Genomic DNA, 18,411 nt, shown 5'->3' on the forward strand with positions numbered 1-18,411 from the left:
GCTTGCTACCTCCTAATATCAAGATAGCTATCACAGTTTCATAGCATGCTGTGTTCCAGGTAGGATAAAGACGAAAAGTGGTTTGTACCAACTGCATTTAATCTTTCCACCATCTGACTTTAAAGTACATCTTTTTGCCCAAAATGAATAAGTGGGGGTTTCTATCTCCTGGCAGATGGCAGTAGAGATGGATTTGAAAATGTGGATGGAGTTAGACAGCCACAGGAATCAATATGTAGCTTGGGACTTGCCCACTGGTGTGAACTCTGCCCTTCCCCCTCACACTGAAACATGATAATGGAGAAAACAGAGAAGGAATCTACATTCTCCATATTCTTACAGACACAACTTTTCTTCCTCACTGCAACCCAATGTTTCTTTGGTCATAGAGGGAAATGTTCATCAAATATTTTACTTGTCTCCAGCTCTCCTTTCTCTCTTCCCCTTCTCCTCAGCTCCCACCAATCCGAGAAGCTTTGGACTTGAATATCGCTATTAATTAAGAGTATTATTAATATATTGATGCATGCATGGGGGGAAAGTGTGGAGGAATCTATATTCCTATTTGTTGCTGGAGAATGACAGGGACTTTCCCTCTGTGCATATACATTTATCACTTGAGTTTTTCATATAAGCATCTGTCACTCTTAACCTGTAAAAGCAACAGAGATAGGAATAGACAGCTACTAAATTTTTCACTAGCTTCTCAAGTTTCAAGCAGAATAATCCCAGTTCAATTAATCTTTCTAAAGGTCTTATTTTCTAACTGGTGATTCAGGGATAAGTTACAAAGTTGGTTAGAAAATAAGGGAAACTTTGTTGTCTATTCCTGAATCATCAACAAGTTCTTCAGATATTCTTTAGTTAAGAGCAAGCTTGTATGATTTAATGCACTCAAGTCAGATCACTAAAGTCCTAAAACATTCATAAGCCTTCGTCCCTCTTGCAAATGAGATTGAATGGCTTGCCCTCTGAGGAAATGCCCACGTATCCTCAGACCGTGCTGACCTTGCACAAATACTGCTTGCCTCAAACTGCCAGGGTACCACGGTGGCTGGTATATTTTTCGAAAGTGACTTTATCAGACTTTAGGGCAAAGGTGATATCTTACAGGGAAACATTCAAAATTCTGTACATCGTGCTGGATATATTTCTTTTGATTGATAAGCCTGGTAATTTGTCCTGGAGTTTTTCATTTCAGTGAGTTACATAATAGTACTTCCACCAGCCTTTGTCTTAATATGATAGGAGAAACTGCACATTTTGCCTAATTTTCTCTTCTGAGAGACACAACGTGCCAGGTTCACGAAGTCACAGACTGTATAAAGGGTGAGGGGAGCGGGGGAGAAGGCTGTCGACCACTAAGTTGAGTCGTGACTTACGTGCTCAGCAGTAAATTCACAAGGTCCACAGAGGTCATGCCCAAGAACAGGGTCCTGATTCTCTTCATAAAGCTTCTGAACAGCTTTCCCATTATCTTTGATACTTATCCTATGACAATCTGCAGTAATTTTTTGTCTTTTTTGCCTAATATTTGATGCTCTGTTTTTATGACATCTATGTAGACAATGTAGATGAAAGTGTTAGAATGTTTGCAGCAATTTTAACGATCCTAAAGTAGTTAGAAAATAATAACTGGCAAAAATGGTTTTCTGAGTATCCAAAAGGATGTGCTAATGTTGAAACCCCAAACACTGAGTTTCTTCTGGTCAGCATCTTTGTCTTCACTCAGAAGCTATTGGTCTGCTCACCTAGTTCTGACAAGCTTGGTTAGAAGTGACCACAGTGAAGAAGAGGATGTTGATGAAAGCTACATTATCCTGGCACTGGCCTAGGAACATTATATTATTTCTAATTATCCTGATAACCGTTTTAACAACGCTTAGAGGAAACATTATCTACCCTCATTTTATATATAAGAAACCAAGCTTGAGAGGATAACTCACCCAAACCAGTAGGGGCAAAGCTAGGCTCCAATAGCTCTATCTCTCCTGCCCTAGATAGTAGCTTCCCTGGTGTCTCAGAGGTTAAAGTGTCTGCCCACAATGCGGGAGACCTGAGTTTGATCCCTGGGTTGGGAAGATCCCCTGGAAAAGGAAATGGCAACCTACACCAGTATTCTTACCTGGAGAATCCCATGGACAGAAGAGCCTGGTGGGCTACAGTCCACGGGGTGGCAAAGAGTTGGACATGACTGAGCAACTTCACTTTCTTTTACTTTCTACTGTCCTTACGGCCTTCCTGAACAAGATTGCTGCTTACATTTCTCTGTGTTGCATTCCTGGACAGAATTTTCTCATGCCACCTTTTCTCATAAGACAAGTGATCTCATCTAAATTGATGGCTGCAGCAGTCACCTGGAAGCTAACGACTCCTGGAATTACCTTCCAATTCAACTTTCTTCCCTGAGTTCTGGATCTGAGCATCTTACTGCCTCACGGGTATCTCCATTCCAGTGTCCAACAGTCACCTCCAGCTCAACAAATACCCAACTAAACTTCATCTCCTCTATCCCTGGACTTCCCTGGTGGCTCAGCTGGTGAAGAATCCGCCTGCAATGAGGGAGACCTGGGTTCGATCCCTGGGTTGGGAAGATCCCCTGGAGAAGGGAAAGGCTACCTACTCCAGTATTCTGGCCTGGAAAATTCCATGGGCTGTATAGTCCATGGGGTCACAAAGAGTCAGACACGACTGAGTGACTTTCACTTCCCCATCCCTGCCCCATCTCTGTTTCTCATTTTCTAGTCCTTCTCTTCCTAATGAGTATTATCAGATACCTAGCTGCCCAAGCCAGGAGGCATTCTTGACATTTCTCTGTCCTTCAATTCTCACATATAGTTGAGAAATGAATCCAACTGGATTCCTCCTCTTGAATGGTTCTTGAACTCTCAAGTACATTCTCTTCTCTCCATCTCCCCTGCCATCAGTGTAGTCCCCTCTTCATAATATTTTGCCTACTTTACTGCAGCCAAGTCCAAGATTCTAATGCCACTCCAAATTCATCATGTGCTTTATTTAAAAATTGTTTAACTTTCCATGTAAATGTCTCCATCTCTTCACACTTCAAAGTTGGACAAGTAAATTTTCCAACTTGATTTCTTAAGTCCAAACATAGTGAACATAACTGTATGATTACTAATGGCTTCATATATTTGCAACTGGAATTTTTCATTTCTTTTATCTGCTATTCTTGAACCATATACACTATATACATGTATACACTGTGAATTTCAGTCAGAGTATCTTAATGTTTTATTTTACAATATGTTGTCTCTTATCTCAACCCCTAAAATCCCAAACTCCAAATGGCTGCCATAATGACCATTTCTAAGATATATATTTGATTTTCTCATGGTCTTGTTTAAAATCTTGCAATGGATTTTTACTGGTTCTAAGACAAAAATCCCAGATTGTTAGATGACATAAAAGAAAAGTCTGAGGCCATTTTCTGGAAAGACCACCAACCCCACGTATCAGCCACATAGGACTTAACTAGAGTATGTTCAAAATGATGACCTAAAATCAAAGTAAAGGTACAGTTCTAGTCACAATATTAAATTTAAGGAGTTAAGAAGGTTCTATTTGAATAGATTTCCTGGAGAAGTGTTCACATGTGAATGGCAAAATAAATAAATGCCAATAAGTCAGAAAATCATGTCACTGTACTTTCAGATTTTATAAGATAGAAAAATTTGCATGAGAAGTTAAATGAATTATTTAAAAAAAAATACAAGATTAGTCTGGAATTGTAAGAAATGCTGAATACAGCTTATAAGGGAAATGAAACATTAAGTGACTTAGACCACACTTACACAATATAGGAAAAACTGACGAAATTATGAAATATAAGACATTAAAAGTTCTTTAGTATCTAATTTAGAGGTCACAACTGAAGGCTTCAGATCAGATTTTGCCTGAAGGTAGATTTTATCTGGTTTGTACATATTTTAAAATTTTCTGAAATTTAATATCCTTAGCCTGCTCAAGATCAGATCAGATCAGATCAGTTGCTCAGTCGTGTCCGACTCTTTGCAACACCAGGAATCACAGCACGCCAGGCCTTCCTGTCCATCACCAACTCCCAGAGTTCGCTCAGACTCACATCCATCGAGTCAGTGATGCCATCCACCCATCTCATCCTCTGTCGTCCCCTTCTCCTCTTGCCCCCAATCCCTCCCAGCATCAGAGTCTTTTCCAATGAGTCAACTCTTCACATGAGGTAGCCAAAGTACTGGAGTTTCAGCTTTAGCATCATTCCTTCCAAAGAAATCCCAGGGCTGATCTCCTTCAGAATGGACTGGTTGGATCTCCTTGCAGTCCAAGGGACTCTCAAGAGTCTTCTCCAACACCACAGTTCAAAAGCATCAATTCTTCGGCACTCAGCCTTCTTCACAGTCCAACTCTCACATCCATACATGACCATAGGAAAAACCATAGCCTTGACTAGACGAACCTTTGTTGGCAAAGTAATGTCTCTGCTTTTGAATATGCTATCTAGGTTGGTCATAACTTTCCTTCCAAGGAGTAAGTGTCTTTTAATTTTATGGCTACAGTCACCATCTGCAGTGATTTTGGAGCCCAGAAAAATAAAGTCTGACACACTTTCCACAGTTTCCTCATCTATTTCCCATGAAGTGATGGGACCAGGTGCCATGATCTTCGTTTTCTGAATGCTGAGCTTTAAGCCAACTTTTTCACTCTCCTCTTTCACTTTCATCAAGAGGCTTTTGAGTTCCTCTTCACTTTGTGCCATAAGGGTGGTGTCATCTGCATATCTGAGGTTATTGATATTTCTCCCGGCAATCTTGATTCCAGCTTGTGTTTCTTCCAGTCCAGCGTTTATCATGATGTACTCTGCATATAGTTAAGTAAACAGGGTGACAATATACAGCCTTGACGTCCTCCTTTTCCTACTTGGAACCAGTCTGTTGTTCCATGTCCAGTTCTAACTATTGCTTCCTGACCTGCATACAAATTTCTCAAGAGGCAGATCAGGTGGTCTGGTATTCCCATCTCTTTCAGAATGTTCCACAGTTTATTGTGATCCACACAGTCAAAGGCTTTGGCATAGTCAAGAAAGCAGAAATAGATGTTTTTCTGGAACTCTCTTGCTTTTTCCATGATCCAGCGGATGTTGGCAATTTGATCTCTGGTTCCTCTGCCTTTCCTAAAACCAGCTTGAACACCTGAAAGTTCATGGTTCACATATTGCTGAAGCCTGACTTGGAGAATTTTGAGCATTACTTTACTAGCGTGTGAGATGAGTGCAATTGTGTGGTAGTTTGAGCATTCTTTGGCATTGCCTTTCTTTGGGATTGGAATGAAAACTGATCTTTGCCAGTCCTGTGGGCACTGCTGAGTTTTCCAAATTTGCTGGCATATTGAATGCAGCACTTTCACAGCATCATCTTTCAGGATTTGGAATAGCTCAACTGGAATTCCATCACCTCCACTAGCTTTGTTCGTAGTTATGCTTTCTAAGGCCCGCTTGACTTCACATTTCAGGATGTCTGGCTCTAGGCCAGTGATCACACCATCGTGATTATCTGGGTCGTGAAGATCTTTTTTGTACAGTTCTTCTGTGTATTCTTGCCATCTCTTCTTAATATCTTCTGCTCCTGTTGGTCCATACCATTTCTGTCCTTTATCGAGCCCATCTTTGCATGAAATGTTCCTTTGGTATCTCTGATTTTTTTGAAGAGATCCCTAGTCTTTCCCATTCTGTTGCTTTCCTCTATTTCTTTGCATTGATCGCTGAAGAAGGCTTTCTTATCTCTTCTTGCTATTCTTTGGAACTCTGCATTCAGATATTTATATCTTTCCTTTTCTCCTTTGCTTTTCGCTTCTCTTCTTTTCACAGCTATTTGTAAGGCCTCCCCAGACAGCCATTTTGCTTTTTTGCATTTCTTTTCCATGGGGATGGTCTTGATCCCTGTCTCCTGTACAATGTCACAAACCTCATTCCATAGTTCATCAGGCACTCTATCTGTCAGATCTAGGCCCTTAAATCTATTTCTCACTTCCACTGTATAATCATAAGGGATTTGATTTAGGTCATACCTGAATGGTCTAGTGGTTTTCCCTACTTTCTTCAATTTCAGTCTGAATTTGGCAATAAGGAGTTCATGAGGTCTGAGCCACAGTCAGCTCCTGGTCTTGTTTTTGCTGACTGTATAGAGCTTCTCCATCTTTGGCTGCAAAGAATATAATCAATCTGATTTCAGTGTTGACCATCTGGTGATGTCCATATATAGAGTCTTCTCTTGTGTTGTTGGAAGAGGGTGTTTGTTATGACCAGTGCATTTTCTTGGCAAAACTCTATTAGTCTTTGCCCTGCTTCATTCCGTATTCCAAGGCCAAATTTGCCTGTTACTCCAGGTGTTTCTTGACTTCCTACTTTTGCATTCCAGTCCCCTATCATGAAAAGGACATCTTTTGGGGGTGTTAGTTCTAAAAGGTCTTGTAGGTCTTCATAGAACCGTTCAACTTCAGCTTCTTCAGCGTTACTGGTTGGGGCATAGACTTGGATTACTGTGATATTGAATGGTTTGCCTTGGAAACGAACAGAGATCATTCTGTTGTTTTTGAGATTGCATCCAAGTACTGCATTTCGGACTCTTTTGTTGACCATGATGGCCACTCCATTTCTTCTGAGGGATTCCTGCCCGCAGTAGTAGATATAATGGTCATCTGAGTTAAATTCACCCATTCCAGTCCATTTGAGTTCGCTGATTCCTAGAATGTCGACATTCACTCTTGCCATCTCTTGTTTGACCACTTCCAATTTGCCTTGATTCATGGACCTGACATTCCAGGTTCCTATGCAGTATTGCTCTTTACAGCATCGGACCTTGCTTCTATCACCAGTCACATCCACAGCTGGGTATTCTTTTTGCATTGGCTCCATCCCTTCATTCTTTCTGGAGTTATTTTTCCACTGATCTCCAATAGCATATTGGGCCCCTACTGACCTGGGGAGTTTCTCTTTCAGTATCCTATCATTTTGCCTTTTCACACTGTTCATGGGGGTCTCAAGGCAAGAATACTGAAGTGGTTTGCCATTCCCTTCTCCAGTGGACCTCCAGTCAGGTCTCTCCACCACTACCCGCCCATCTTGGGTTGCCCCACAGGCATGGCTTAGTTTCACTGAGTTAGACAAGGCTGTGGTCCTAGTGTGATTAGATTGACTAGTTTTCTGTGAGTATGGTTTCAGTGTGTTTGCCCTCTGATGCCCTCTTGCAACACCTACCGTCTTACTTGGGTTTCTCTTACCTTGGGCATGGGGTATCTCTTCATGGCTGCTCCTGCAAAGCGCAGCCATTGCTCCTTACCTTGGACGAGGGGTATCTCCTCACCGTCGCCCTTCCTGACCTTCAGTGTGGGATACCTCCTCAAGTTTCATCCATAAACTGATGTCAGTCCATGAACTGTTAATTGCCTGCAACAAGTAACAATAGAAACTGAGCCTCAGCTTTTAGGAACTTTTATAGCAATTTAACAAACTGATCATATGTCTTTTAATCCAAAAAGGTAGTTTGAAATGCACTGATCTGGTTTACCACAATCTCCTCTATCTCCTATTCTTATTTTAGCCCAATTTCACTTGAATGCCAGATCCCTGATGGCATCTTATGTTAGGCTTTCTCTCTTACTCAGTGAAATTCATTCACACATGAGTCTGGAGACCTTCAGTGGTTATGGTAAATGTATTGCCAAAATCTCAAAGATCTGCATCTTAACACATTGGATAAACTCCGTAGCAATTGTCTGATGACTTAAAATTTCTAAGCCCCTAAAAAGATGTATAGTAAGACAGATCTCTAACTGAAAGCTGTTAATAATACATCACATTACAGTTATATATGCACCATGGGCTACCTCTTTCAGGCAGACAGTGAGACCAGAATTCATGAAGAAGCAAGGGGATATGGAAGGGATTAGAAAAAAATTCATAATTGGGGAATGTTTCTCAGACAGCAAGTATAAGTCCAAAACCAATTTAATTCCTCTTTTCTTGATTTATCCATTCCTCAAACCAATGTGATCACTTGATTCCAGTTGCCAAAAGTTTATTTCCCTATAACGATTTTCTTTACTACTTAGGCTTACTGAAGCAATTCATAGCTCTAAATGCTACAGTGTACAGGGCAATGCTCTGATCATCTAGAGCAATTACCTTACCCATAACCAAGGCCCATTCTGGCTTACCTAGAAATCTGAGGACAGGAATCTTCCCTAATGATTTCCCAGTCTTTTCAGCTGTGTTAAATACAAGCTTCATCATTTGACTTTTCTCCCTTACCTGCCATCCTCATAATTTTTGAAGACCTCTCTGTATACACACTGATTCATCTCCAGCTTATTTTAAGTTTGAGAATGTGGACTTGAGATTCATGACTGACCATATTAGCCAGAGTAAGAAAATCAAGACTAAGAGAGAATGGATGGCTAATCCTTCAAACTTAATTCCAGATTTAAATCCATGAGTGTTTTGGAAAGGGATTGTAAATTTTAATATTGAACAGAGTTATAGGAAACATTGGTTCTCAATTCAGAATGAAGTCATCATAGGGTGAGTGTTCAGGCATAACACTTGTCTATATACTAACACACAGAAAGCACATGAGACATTTATTTAGCGAATACACGGATGTATAAATTAATCAATGAACATGCTTTAAAATTCGCTTGAAAGATTCCCCATGAGGTATGAGGAAATCACCCCTCCTCTCTCAAGCCCAGACTCTGTACCTACGTACCTCACTTCTACATGCCAGACATTTGCTGACAGCTCTCCATCAGTTATTGCAGTGCCAAAATTGGGTACCACAGGCCTGCTGCATTGAGGGTAAGTGGAACTCTGTCGTGCCTGGCAGGGAGCTTTGCCTGGGAGCTGACAACTACATGGAATTGACTGACACCTTCTGCAGGTGAAGAATCTTACAATATTATCCAACTTACCAAGGCAATCAAGAGAAGGGATATGGTCAATTTAAAAAAATAACAAAGAAATTTCCCATATCTGGATTCATGTTTTTTAGATTCTTCTCCACTCATGGTCTGCCTCTAAAAAGCCATTATGTAGGAAAAACTAATTTCATTTTCATCATCAATGAAACAACCCATACCTTGAAGTAATTTTAAGCCAGGTAAATTTAGGAAAACTAAAATTAGTTGAATCAGTCCTGGCCATTAAAGGAGTAACAGATGTTATAGCCAGGCTGTCCTCACATTTTGCCAGAAAATCAAGTCATAAATTTAGACAGATTGCAAGATGTTCAGCAATATTCCAATGGAATCATTTTGATCTTAACAACTAATACTGCAGAATTGCTGAGGAGGGGCTGTGCATGGAGGGGGAAAAAAAAAAAAAAAGATTGCTTTAGAGATGACAAAGAATTCCAGCATCAGGGTCTTTTCAAATGAGTCGATTCTTTGCAGCAGGTGGTCAAAGTATTGGAGCTTCAGCTTCAGCATCAGTCCTTCCAATGAATATTCAGGACTGATTTCCTTTAGGATGGACTGATTGGATCTCCTTGCAGTCCAAGGGGCTCTCAAGAGTCCCAGGACTTTGTCCTGGACCCTTTCCTTCTACTTACATTTCATTAGCACTTGTGCGGTGCTGTGCTTAGTCGCTCAGTTCATTAGCACTTCAGATCAGATCAGATCAGTCGCTCAGTCATGTCCGACTCTTTGTGACCCCATGAATCGCAGCACGCCAGGCCTCCCTGTCCATCACCAACTCCCGGAGTTCACTCAGACTCACGTCCATCAAGTCTGTGATACCATCCAGCCATCTCATCCTCTGTCATCCCCTTCTCCTCCTGCCCCCAATCCCTCCCAGCGACCAGAGTCTTTTCCAATGAGTCAAGTCTTCGCATGAGGTAGCCAAAATACTGGAGTTTCAGCTTTAGCATCATTCCTTCCAAAGAAATCCCAGGGCTGATCTCCTTCAGAATGGACTGTTTGGATCTCCTTGCAGTCCAAGGGACTCTCAAGAGTCTTCTCCAACACCGCAGTTCAAAAGCATCAATTCTTCGGCACTCAGCCTTCTTCACAGTCCAACTCTCACATCCATACATGACCATAGGAAAAACCATAGCCTTGACTAGACGAACCTTTGTTGGCAAAGTAATGTCTCTGCTTTTGAATATGCTATCTAGGTTGGTCATAACTTTCCTTCCAAGGAGTAAGCGTCTTTTAATTTCATGGCTGCAGTCACCATCTGTAGTGATTTTGGAGCCCAGAAAAATAAAGTCTGACACTGTTTCCACTGTTTCCTCATCTATTTCCCATGAAGTGATGGGACTGGATGCCATGATCTTCGTTTTCTGAATGTTGAGCTTTAAGCCAACTTTTTCACTCTCCACTTTCACTTTCATCAAGAGTCTTTTGAGTTCCTCTTCACTTTCTGCCATAAGGGTGGTGTCATCTGCATATCTGAGGTTATTGATATTTTTCCCGGCAATCTTGATTCCAGCTTGTGTTTCTTCCAGTCCAGCGTTTCTCATGATGTACTCTGCATATAAGTTAAGTAAACAGAGTGACAATATACAGCCTTGACGGACTCCTTTTCCTATTTGGAACCAGTCTGTTGTTCCATAGCTGTATATAAAGTCACATGTTTTATTAATTCCATTAGGTCACATCATAGTATATGAAATGCACTGTCTTGATGAAGACCAGAGGTTCCAGATGAAATGACATACAAAAAATGCTATCAAGGCAAGAAAATGCCCTGAAGAAAAAGTATTTCTATGACCAAGCACCTACATGTATTTATTGAATGTGTATTATGTAAGAGTAATTTGGTTACACCATTATGCAGCCCATTAAACATAGCAGCAATTCTAGAGTACATTTAACTTGCTCTTTGTATCCCTTAATTTCAGATTCCTTTTGCTCTTTTTTCAGAATTATTGAGCATTCCAAAATTCAAATGTATCAAGGAGAAGGTATCCCAGGAGAAACCAAAATCATAAATCAGAGTGAAATGCTTATGATATTCATTATCTGCTTTTTATTGTAATTTGTTGTGATTTATCATTTCAAATAAATGTTCATTTTCATATCTAATTTTCTATTTGCAGTTTTATATTCTTTTTCTTATATGGGGTCCAATCAAGTTAAGTTTCAGAGCGCAGGAAATCTGAATCTGCCACGAATGACACCAACTGCAAAGGTCCTGGTTTAGCTGGCCTGCTGGGTGGAGCATGGGTGACTTTTGGGAAGACAGGCTCAGGCCATGCTTATTTCGGGTTACAGTCCCGTAAGCCTTTATTTTAATGACACAATTCTAAAAGTTCTGAAAACCTAAAGATACAGTTATTATTTGGCATCAAAATTTATTTGGCAACAAAACCCAGCTGGAAATGACATGAAGCTATTTATAACTTTAATTTATCTCATTGAGTATGAATATTCATATATTCTGTTGTTGGAAACATGAAAATTTGAATTTTATATAATGCATAATTCCCACAATCGGGATTTTACAGAATTTATTTTCAACATTAAAAGAAAATTTTTTTCAATTCTGAAACACATCTGGCTCCCACAGTTGCCTCCCATAGGCAGGAACCTATGGAGTCAAGCAATCTCCTGAGGGTTATGATAAAGTTTTTGACAATATTTGATGATATCTGACTAGTAGGTTCATGGCTATCCAACCCCTGCCCTGGGTTCCTAAAGATACTATTCACAAGAGAAATGGTATTTGATGATGTTTGACCAGTAGGTTCATGGATATCCAATCCCTGCCCTAAAGATACTATTCACAAGAGAAAACTGATAGAATGGAAGACAAACTGTTATCTTATTATTGAGGGTTGCTTTTGAGGGAATAACACTAACGATACCGGGATATAGAGCATGTGACTTGGGCTTGAAGTCTACCTTAGACGTACAACATCTCTAAACCCAATGTAAAGGTCAGCCACTCAGGCCCATACGATTAATATCATGGGGCCATGGGCAAAACCCTCCCTGTGAAAAAATAAGATTATCTAGATATATAACATATGTAAGTTTAAATGTTTTACCTGCTTTATGGATTTGTTTGAGCTTTAAATGGCATAATACAGGTAACATATTTAAAACAGTATCAAACAAAATATATAGTAACCCCTTAGAAAAGCTAGCAATTTTTATTTTATTATAGATGTGGACAGAAAGTGATGACAAGGTCCCAAGAAGGGCCTGCATCCACTTACAGAGGCCATGGTCTCAGTGCTCTATTGCTAAGTCATCAAACGGTAGCCCTAACTCAAACAGGTATTTGTAAATCAATGTTCACAGCTGATTTACTTACAATAGGCAAAAGGTGGAAAGAACCCAGATGTCCATCAATGAATGGATGGGTAAACAAATGTGATATATACACACAATGGGATTTTATTCAGCCTTCAAAAGAAATGAAATTCTCACCCCTGCTACAACATGAACAAAACTTAAAGACCTTTTGTGAAATAAGCAAGGCACAAAAAGACAAATACTGCAGGATTCCACTTTGATGGAACCTAGAGTTTTCAAACTCACAGAAACGGAAAGGAGAACGGTGATTGTTAAGGGCTAAAGGGAAGAGGGAGAGGGGAACTGGTCTTTAACTGGCACAGGGTTTTAATTCGGGAAGAGAAAAAATTTCTTGAGATGGATTGTGGTGATGGCAACACAACAATGTGACCGTACCTAATGTCACTAAAATGTATACGTCAACTGGTTAAAACGGCAAGTTTTATGTTACCTTTAACCACAATTTTTAAATAAATAAACAAAGGTTAGCCCTAGCTCTTTCCTTGACCTGCTTGTGAAGATCCTCCAGCTTTCTGATTAAATTGGGAGAGGAAGCAGAGATCAAATTGCCAACATCTGCTGGATCATTGAAAAAGCAAGAGAGTTCCAGAAAAACATCTATTTCTGCTTTATTGACTTTGCCAAAGCCTTTGGCTGTGTGAATCACAATAAACTGTGGAAAATTCTGAAAGAGATGGGAATATCAGACCACGTGATCTGCCTCTTGAGAAACCTATATGCAGGTCAGGAAGCAAGTTAGAACTGGACATGGAACAACAGGCTGGTTCCAAATAGGAAATGGAGTACGTCAAGGCTGTATATTGTCACCCTGCTTATTTAACTTATGTGCAGAGTACATCATGAGAAATGCTGGGCTGGAAGAAGCACAAGCTGGAATCAAGATTGTCAGGAGAAATATCAACAACCTCAGATATGCAGATGACACGACCCTTGTGGCAGAAAGTGAAGAACTAAAGAGCCTCTTGATGAAAGTGAAAGAGGAGAGTGAAAAGGTTGGCTTAAAGCTCAACATTCAGAAAACTAAAATCATGGCATCTGGTCCCATCACTTCATGGCAAATAGATGGGGAAACAGTGGACACAGTGGCTGACTTTATTTTTGGGGCTCAAAAATCACTGCAGATCGTGATTGAAGCCATGAAATTAAGACGCTTACTCCTTGGAAGGAAAGTTCTGACCAGCCTAGACAGCATGTTCAAAAGCAGATACATTACTTTGCCAACAAAGGTCCATCTAGTCAAAGCTATGGTTTTTCCAGTGGTCATGTATGGATGTGAGATTTGGACTATAAAGGAAGCTGAGCACAGAAGAATTGATGCTTTTGAACTGTGGTGTTGGAGAAGACTCTTGAGAGTCCCTTGGACTGCAAGGAAATCCAACCAGTCCATCCTAAAGGAGATCAGTCCTGGGTGTTCATTGGAAGGACTGATCCTGAAGCTGAAACTCCAATACTTTGGCCACCTGATATGAAGAGCTGACTCATTGGAAAAGACCCTGATGCTGGGAAAGATTGAAAGCAGGAGGAGAAGGGGATGACAGAAGATGAGATGGTTGGATGGCATCACCGACTCAATAGACATGGGTTTGGGTGAACTCCAGGAGTTGGTGATGGACAGGGAGGCCTGGCGTGCTGCAATTCATGGGGTCACAAAGAGTCGGACACGACTTAGCAACTGAACTGAACTGAATTACTCCTGAAATTCATGAGGAGTTCCTCATGTGTGCTCCAGAACCGTTCTGTTGAGCTGTAACAGGGTATATGTGAATTTTTTTCTGTTCTGTTCTCACTATTCACTAAGTACCAGCGTCTCCTGTTGGAGTACAAAGTCATGGATCCAAGATGTCAAAACTAAATGGGGAGTAAATTATCTCCTTCTGGCTATGCCTTCCATAAAGTGTATACAGAAGTTACGATTCTTCTTCCTCAGCATCTTAAAGAGTTTTTAATAAAAAAAATAATAGTTTTTCCAGTTTTGTTTAAGATCCGCCAGTCTTCACTGCAAACCTCCCCACCTTGTACTCAGACACACTGAACTAATTACCACTATACTCAAAATTACTTTTCTCTTCACCTTCCATTTCATTAGTCTTGTGAATCCGATTCTCTGTTCCTTAGGATGAGACATGGCTGATATTCTGACACTAGACTGAACCATTTTGGACACACAGTTGATTTATATGGAATGATCTTCCTGGGTTGCAGATAGCTGCTGTTCTGTGAACCTGAGTGGAGTTCTTCCTCCTACGTCCCCAACCAACCCAGGCCTCCTCCAGGACCACTCAAACCTGGCAAGGTCAGTGCACGGCACAGACCAGGTTAGTGCCCGGCACAGACAGGGCTTACACGACCTTATTTCATTACTCTGAGCCAGCGATCATTCTGATTGACCAGTTCTGTGTCCTACCGGTTGTTAAGCATTTTGAACTTCCACTGAATGAGATATTCCCTTAGCTGGTTCCTTGGTCTCTTAGAGATGACCCTATTAACTCATCAGGCATGCTCTATTTCATTAGCTATCAGGGGCAAGCAAATCCAAACTGCAATGAAACACTACTACCAATTGTACAGAATGGCTAAAATCAAAAATTCAGAAAATGCCAACAACTGACAAGAATATAGAGCAACTGGAATGTCATTCGTGGCCAGGTGATATTTACTAAAATTGGAGGTGTACACATTGGCTCAGCCCATGGCCCAGTGTTTCCGACTTCCCTGGTGGCTCAAAAGGTAAAGCGTCTGCCAAAATGCAGGAGACCCGGGTTCAATCCCTGGGTGGGAAAGATCCCCTGGAGAAGGAAATGGCAACCCACTCCAGTATTCTTGGCCTGGAGAATCCCATGGACAGAGGAGCCTGGTGGGCTACAGTCCATGGGGTCACAAGAGTCGGACATGACTGAGCAACTTCACACACTCACTCGTGGCCCAGTAATTCTATAGTAATTTCCCTACAATCCTCCTTCTCATCTTTTAACAAAAGGACATTTAATCAGGGCAACTGTCTACCTACAAGGAGGCCAGGAATACTGGTTACACTTCCTTCTCCGATCTGCAGTAGGAGAGCATTTGGACACACACACCTTTAGTTCATTTCTCGTGCCTTACAGGCCTCTCTATAATGCATCTTTCCTACATCAAAGTGGAATTTTCCACCCTCTCCTGCCTGGTTTTCTGATTTAACAAAGTTTGTAAAAATACCAGCATCCAGTGTGGATTGCTGCCAAAGCTCTTTCTTCTTATGCTCCAGTTTTGTTTTTTTTTTTTTTAATCAACCAGGTTCCAGTGTTCACTCTTTGCTCCTTTCTCTCTTTCTGAATGAAAAGATGAAGCAGGGATAAGCATTCACAATACCTTAAAAAGCAGAATTCACACCTTACAGGGGTACCTGGACAACTTTCTGGTGAGTAGAGGCCAGAATAAATGTGTAACTTAACTATTTTTTCTCAATACAGCTTCACCTTCTTCCTATTTGGTAAGAACCTATCTCGGACTTTGACATTAAGTTTTCTGGCAATCTTAGCTTTCAGTAGCAAGCTATACCTTCTGTGCTGGTTGTGTGTAGTCCCTCAATCATGAGACCCCATGGACTGTAGCCCACCAGGCTCCTCTGTCCATGGGGATGGATTCTCCAGGCAAGAATACTGGAGTGGGTTGCCATGCCCTCCTCCAGGGGATCTTCCCAACCCAGGGATGGAACCCAGGTCTCCCGCATTGCAGGTGGATTTTTTACAGTCTGAGCCACCAGGGAAGCCCCTACACCTTTTTCTAGTCTCTAATAATATTTAGCAGAAATATGAGGGAAACTGCATTGAGTACTCCAAGCCAGACACCAATCAAAACCAAACACCTTTCCCTTTTTAGATTATCCCACCAAAGATCACAAATTGCTGTCTCATACACTGATACCTTCCCCCTCCCCACAACCCTAAAACCTTTCTGGTCATGTTTGATATAGCTATTTGGTTTATGAAACTTTGTGTTGGATGAAAATTTTTATGGACTCAGTCTCTTTTAGAATTTGATGCATTATATTTCTTCTAGGATAAATCTTGAATATATTCTATCTGCCCACATGACATACTTGCATGTATTGTCCTTGTCCTCGCCCTTCACACATTTGTAATACAGCACGTTCCCATTTGAGACCCAGAGCCCTTCCCTTTCCAACTATTCTGAGACACATTTGCCAGTTGGCTGTCCACCAAGATTTAAGCTTCACTTTCACTTTTCACTTTCCTGCTTTGGAGAAGGAAATGGCCACCCACTCCAGTGTTCTTGCCTGGAGAATCCCAGGGACGGGGGAGCCTGGTGGGCTGCCGTCTATGGGGTCGCACAGAGTCGGACATGACTGAAGCGACTTAGCAGCAGCCGCATAGTGTTGGTTTGTTGCTGGGCAATACTTCCCGTTCCTTTTTGCATCTTGATGAGGGTTGTGTGACTACAGCCTCTAATGACATATGAAGAAAAGTGATAAGTATGACTCTGGGACCAAGGAACATAAGCAGTAGGCGCACCTTCTTAATCCTTTCAAAAGTCTCCTTTCACTGGCTGAAGTAGAAAAGTCTGAGTTCCTTGCTGACGGTAGAGCTACGAGATGAAAGGGGCCTGTGTTCCAGAATCATTATGTGTTGGAAAGAATCTTGCCTACCTGAACCATCTGTAATGGACCATTATGAGAAGGAGAACGAGGTTTCCATTGTTAAACATGGTTTAGGAGTTTACTTGTTATAGCTACTAACTTAATTCTAAGTAAGCACTGAGGCTCACTCCATCCTTCACCTTTTGTTCTAGCCGGTATCTAGGGTGGCTTCATTAGAGTCTGTGGGTCATAGATGCCAAACACATTGTCTCAGCAGACATACGTACACCTATCTCTTCTTCTGAAGCTTGCCTCTACTTGATATTTCAAGCTCTGTTTTCAAAACAGAAGGATCTGGCATTCCAAAGACCAGTAGCTGACAAGTCCTTTCTGATGGATATTTCTTAAATCACCACTCCTCACTCACCCCTCAGGGGATACATCCCACCAGCCACCCCATGCCAAGGGAATGATCTTCTCCAATATTAAAACACATTCAAATCACAGTGGCCACAACAGACTCAATTTCCACTGAGTGCCAAAAATAAGTGTCTTCCTTGCCTTGAGTAATTTGAATATCTTCCAATAACCTAGCTGTTTAGATATTCAGGGCAGCCCTTTCATCTTATGATGGTTATAAGAAGCTATAATTAATGCTCCAAAGGTATCAGTGCCATACACAAGCCTTTACATAAGTCAGTCACATCCAGATATGTCAGGCAGAACAAGACTGCTTGGACATGTTAGTCATCACAAAAGCCACTTTCACATACGTAAGTTAGACAGCAAAGGGTAACATTGGCTTCAACTCTAAGGTATGGCCATATTCCAGCACCTTACTTTTGGAAATCTGGTCTCACCATTTGAAATCAAAGTTGGTATGCAGGAGGTGCCAGTGGAATTCTCCCACCAGCCAACTGTGCCCGTAAGGGAGGTAGGATTAGGACGCAGTCTTACAGGCATGGGCTGTCATCCAGGGCTTCTGTGCATAGCTGTCCTTCCCTACTCGTTGGCCTTCCAGAAGACACAGTGACTTCCATTAGGTAAAGTGACATGACAACAGTTTCTACAGGAACCAAGAGTCATTCGTCCCTGGAACATTTTAGCAAATGGATCAAAACAGTCTGATGGCACAACGCACGTTCTAAGGCCAAGAATAAGAATTACATGGTTTATTTTAAGACAGCAGAAGAGTTAAAAACAGATTGAAAAACATATGATATCCCCTCCAGCTCAAAGCTCTACAAACAGCAATGGCATTTGCAGAGTTCTGCATGTCTTCTCAAATGTGGTTTCAGCTCTAATGTGTGTTGACATCTTTCTCTGTGTGCAGAATTAACTGGAAGAACAACAGTTTGTGCTCTTTTTTTTTTTTTTGTCCTTTTGCTCCAGGAGGAGAAGAATAGGGAAAGAACCCAGTAATCTGTATTTACATTGAGCTGCCATATATTGTGAATGGACTCTGAGACACAGTTTTCCTTCAGTTACTCCAAATTAGCGTAATGAAAACATTCTTATCCCTT

This window comes from Bos grunniens, chromosome 7, assembly GCF_055505025.1.
Source record: "Bos grunniens cultivar Pamir isolate PY7600 chromosome 7, Bosgru_T2T1.0, whole genome shotgun sequence".
In the NCBI taxonomy this organism is placed as follows: Eukaryota; Metazoa; Chordata; class Mammalia; order Artiodactyla; family Bovidae; genus Bos; species Bos grunniens.